Genomic DNA, 6,035 nt, shown 5'->3' on the forward strand with positions numbered 1-6,035 from the left:
TAAAGAAACAACCAAATACTAAAGGGACACTCTGGCAAAAACCAATGTTTCCATTCTTGCCTGTCACACACTGGAAGTCTCTTCTGTGCAATGCACACACTTTCATGCAGTGCAGCCCCCTGTTTGATACTTATCAGGCCCCAGCTTGAGAGTGAGTTTTTGCTTCTTACTTTTACATCGGTCTCATGAGGTTTCAGTACTGCATTAGCTACAGGTTGTACTATTTCTGCCTGCTGGGGGAGCGGCTCGGAGCGGAGGATGCGGAAGACAAGCCGGGTATCCCCGCGTGCTCCGTGCGGGGTATGGAGAACGCAGCTGGACCGCTCTGTTCTTCATACCCCACCTGTCCTCAGGGAGCGGGATACAGCTGAAACAATAGTATCAGCTGTATCCCGCTGTGAATCCCTGATGATAATGCTCATCATTGTCTTCCAGCATGCTGAAAGACATCGATGAGCGATTGTTTAACAAAAACTGCACAATGTCTATGCAGTTAGACACAACGATTATCGCTCAAAAGACGGCTTTGAGCGATTATTGAGCGATAATCGTTGTCTAAATGGGCCTTTAGTTTTGCTGTACAATTGTGTACGACTTGTGAGCACAGAAAGTACAGTAAAAAACGCTGTTACGTAAGCAAATGTGTGGCATAGCCCTACTTTCACAGGAGCGTCTGTGTCCTCGAGGCTGTTTCTGGTAGGATTCATGCAGCAGCATCACACACTGAAAATGTGACTAGAAACTGAATACATAAACCCAAGTAGATCTGAGCTACTCAGACTGAAGATCACATGACCATCTGCAGGAAAAAGGGCCAGGAGTTTCAGATAGAAATGAATAACGTTACTTATAAGAAAGTACTGTTTTGTATAGAATTTAGTTGCACAAGGTCTACTGCGGACCGAAACCGTCCTCTCAATCTGATTTTATGTTATGACACTGAATAACTAAAGGCTTTAATCTCCACACACAAGCAGCAACTTTGTTTCTATGTCACCCTACAACTGAGGCAAAGCCCTCAAATATACTCCAAAATAATTTTCACCTACGTGATGGGATTAGAAGTGTGTATATAATTATGAGGCCCTATATAATGTAAAAATACAAATGTGAGGTGAAACCGGAAGATGACGCCCAACCAGTCAGTATAAAGGGGCACAAGAGACAACGATCACAACTCCATGAGGAGATTAAGATGACCTCTAATAAAGGCTGCCTGCAGACGGGTGGGAATTCCGCTGCAGGATTTCCCACGGAATTGCCACCCTTGGAACCTGCCATGGATTGCGTTAGCAAACGCAATCCTAAGCAGACGGCTGCGGTTTGTCTGCGTGAAATCTCGTGTGACAAACAAACCGCGAGCCCCGCACAGAAACGTCACCAGCCTCAAGCTCCGGTCTGCGCATGCGCCGGCAGCTGGCATGTGAAAGATCCAGAGCTGCGGGGCGCGCAATTCTCGCTGCCGGATCCGACCCGGCCGTCTGCAGGCGGCCAAAAGGTCAAGAGTGAGCAAATGCATTTTATATCAAACCTATATACATACATTTAAACACATTGCTGACCAATATCTTTAAACCATCAATTAAGGGAGTTGGACTGAGAGTAAAAGGTGTAATGGAATGATGAGGTTTCTACTATTTGTGCTCCAGTCCATATTCTTCCAGAAACAAAACTGTATTCCAAAGTGCTGTGAAAATGTAGAAACTCAATCCCTGGACTCATCGATTCAGAGCCTCATGTGGATAAACTCCCACAGATACAGTTGGTAAGACAAAGCTACAAGAATCAAAACTGTGTTAAAAACCATAAATAAGAACAAAAAAAAGACACCATCAAAGATGTCAACGGTCAGAGGAATGCCGCAAAGCCATGAGACTCCTTTAAACCGTAGGCCAACTTAACACGGGCGAGCATGACATAGAGCCGTGAATCCCACTCCCATATCACGCTTACCACCATGTGAAATCCCCATGGATGCGAGACCTTTTAATGGCAAAACAGCCTTGCATCATTCCAGGGATGAAGGGAGCCTCCCCCGGGGTGGTTCGTGGAATTTCTCTCATTGTTTACAATGGGAGACCGCGTGTTGCATGCACACAGCACATGGTGTGATGCTGCCGCCAGTCCCATTTAAAACCATGAGCGCTGCAATGGCATGCACAAGATGTTGCCGCGATGTATCCTGCATAGTATCGCTGTGGTATGCAGGGAAAGAAAATCGCTTGTGTGTATGACCCAATGGTTCATATTTGTGCTGCTTGCAACACACAAATCTCGTGAGATTTTGACGCCCTTGTAAGGCCTTAGTCACACGGGCGTAAATACGCGCGTAAAAAAAACGCGTGACCATGTCCATTGCCACCAATATGTTCTATCTTTAGTAGGTGCGTTTTTACGCGCGTATATACGCCCGTGGGTTTTTACGCGCGTATTTACGCCCGTGTGACTAAGGCCTAAAGCCGGTCTTGGGTTGCATAGTCATCAACCTCCAGATCCATCTGCTCCCACATCGTAGGAGACGTTTATTCAGATCACCGCGATTTCCCAAATGTGAGAATCTGAATTAAACGTCTCCTGCGATGTGAGAGCAGATGGATCTGGAGGTGATGATGTCTGGCCGCTTCTGCTACAAAGAATGGTTCCAGTTTGTTTCTTCTTTTTTTTTTTTTTTGTTTCAGCTTCACCAGCCCATGTCATATCATCATCTCAGTAAGGTTTCTTATTCTCCTCCAAGAATAATACGTGAGTGAAGAAACGCTTATTCTTCATTTGACTCGTTAAAGGGGTTGTCCCGCGCCGAAACGGGTTGTTTTTTTTTTCAATAGGCCCCCCGTTCGGCGCGAGACAAACACAAGGGATGGGTTAAAAAAAAAAGTTGAGTACTTACCCGAATCCCCGCTCTGCGGCGACTTCTTTCTTACCTTAGCAAGATGGCCACGGGGATCTTCACCCACGATGCACCGCGGGTCTTCTCCCATGGTGCACTGTGGGCTCTGTGCGGTCCATTGCCGATTCCAGCCTCCTGATTGGCTGGAATCGGCACACGTGACGGGGCGGAGCTACGAGGACCAGCTCTCCGGCACGAGCGGGCCCATTCACCAGGGAGAAGACCGGACTGCGCAAGCGTGTCTAATCGGGCGATTAGACGCTGAAATTAGACGGCACCATGGCGACGGGGACGCTAGCAACAGAGCAGGTAAGTGAATAACTTCTGTATGGCTCATATTTAATGCACGATGTATATTACAAAGTGCATTAATATGGCCATACAGAAGTGCTTACCCCCACTTGCTTTCGCGGGACAACCCCTTTAAGATCTGATTCCATTTGAATACAGTTTTCGGGAATTCAGATGGAACACAACAGCGGAGGCGCTGTGTGAAAGAAGCTTGGTAGAACCACGTTTTGTAGTTATGGAGAAATTATGTCACTTACATAAATTGATAAACGGAAAGTTTGGAAAAAATAAACATTTTGATAATAGAAAATGAAAACTCCTTTTGCGCACCGGTACTCAAAAAGGACATATCAGAGCTTGAGCGGGTACAAAGGCTGGCAACTAAAGTAACAAATGGAATGGGTGGACTACAATATGCGGAGAGGTCATCAAAATTGAGGTTATTTAGTTTAGAAAGACTGTGGGGCGCTCAAACAACTATGTATAGATACATCGGGGGACAATACAGAGATCTCTCCCATCTATTTATGCAGGATTGTAGCAAGGGGGCGCTCTAATAACTATAAATATATCAGGGGCCAATACAGAGATCTCTTAGATTAGATATTTACTAGCTAATATAACTGACTTCGTCCAAGTTATTTTGGTAGGTGTTTTACCTGTTCGCACCAAAAAATTTTATGAAGTCGTGCTTACTTCAGAAGAATCGAAGAATAAAATATGTATACACATAGAGGAGCGTTAGATTCTCCCCGGACTGCATGTACTGATATTCCTCTGCAGAATGCGCCACCCCTCCCACTCTCCTTACTTTTTACGCTTAAAGAGAACACCCCTTTTATTCAAATTTACCCCCAGACTGGAGGTTGCAGCCCCTTCTTAGCCCTAAAGACACGCTCTATCCCTGCAGTCCATGGCCGCTTCCTTATGTACTTTACAACCTTTCAGTATAAACACAGAGAGGTTAGTTAGATTCTCCTCAGTATATACACAGAGGTGAGGTAGATTCTCCTCAGTATATACACATAAAGGTGAGGTAGATTCTCCTCAGTATACACACATAGAGGTGAGGTAGATTCTCCTTAGTATATACGCATAGAGGTGAGGTAGATTCTCCTCAGTATATACGCATAGAGGTGAGGTAGATTCTCCTCAGTATATACACATAGAGGTGAGGTAGATTCTCCTCAGTATATACACAGAGGTTAGTTAGATTCTCCTCAGTATATACACATAGAGGTGAGGTAGATTCTCCTCAGTATATACACATAGAGGTGAGGTAGATTCTCCTCAGTATATACACATAAAGGTGAGGTAGATTCTCCTCAGTATACACACATAGAGGTGAGGTAGATTCTCCTCAGTATATACGCATAGAGGTGAGGTAGATTCTCCTCAGTATATACACATAGAGGTGAGGTAGATTCTCCTCAGTATATACACAGAGGTTAGTTAGATTCTCCTCAGTATATACACATAGAGGTGAGGTAGATTCTCTTCAGTATATACACACAGAGGTGAGGTAGATTCTCCTCAGTATATACACATAGAGGTAAGGTAGATTCTACTCAGTATATGCACATAGAGGTGAGGTAGATTCTCCTCAGTATATACACATAGAGGTAAGGTAGATTCTACTCAGTATATGCACATAGAGGTGAGGTAGATTCTCCTCAGTATATACACATAGAGGTAAGGTAGATTCTACTCAGTATATGCACATAGAGGTGAGGTAGATTCTCCTCAGTATATACACATAGAAGTGAGGTACATTCTCTTCAGTATATACACATAGAGCTGAGGTAGATTCTCCTCAGTATATACACATAGAGGTGAGGTACATTCTCCTCAGTATATACACATAGAGGTGAGGTAGATTCTCTTCAGCATATACGCACATAAAGGTCAGTTAGTCTCCTTAGTATATACACATAGAGGTGAGGTAGATTCTCCTCAGTGTATATACACACGGGTGAGGTAGATTCCCCTCAGTGTATATACACACACGGGTGAGGTAGATTCCCCTCAGTGTATATACACACACGGGTGAGGTAGATTCCCCTCAGTGTATATACACACACGGGTGAGGTAGATTCCCCTCAGTGTATATATACACACACGGGTGAGGTAGATTCCCCTCAGTGTATATATACACACACGGGTGAGGTAGATTCCCCTCAGTGTATATATACACACACGGGTGAGGTAGATTCCCCTCAGTGTATATATACACACACGGGTGAGGTAGATTCCCCTCAGTGTATATATACACACACGGGTGAGGTAGATTCCCCTCAGTGTATATATACACACACGGGTGAGGTAGATTCCCCTCAGTGTATATATACACACACGGGTGAGGTAGATTCCCCTCAGTGTATATATACACACACGGGTGAGGTAGATTCCCCTCAGTGTATATATACACACACGGGTGAGGTAGATTCCCCTCAGTGTATATATACACACACGGGTGAGGTAGATTCCCCTCAGTGTATATATACACACACGGGTGAGGTAGATTCCCCTCAGTGTATATATACACACACGGGTGAGGTAGATTCCCCTCAGTGTATATATACACACACGGGTGAGGTAGATTCCCCTCAGTGTATATATACACACACGGGTGAGGTAGATTCCCCTCAGTGTATATATACACACACGGGTGAGGTAGATTCCCCTCAGTGTATATATACACACACGGGTGAGGTAGATTCCCCTCAGTGTATATATACACACACGGGTGAGGTAGATTCCCCTCAGTGTATATATACACACACGGGTGAGGTAGATTCCCCTCAGTGTATATATACACACACGGGTGAGGTAGATTCCCCTCAGTGTATATATACAC

Source organism: Eleutherodactylus coqui, chromosome 9, assembly GCF_035609145.1.
Source record: "Eleutherodactylus coqui strain aEleCoq1 chromosome 9, aEleCoq1.hap1, whole genome shotgun sequence".
NCBI lineage: Eukaryota > Metazoa > Chordata > Amphibia > Anura > Eleutherodactylidae > Eleutherodactylus > Eleutherodactylus coqui.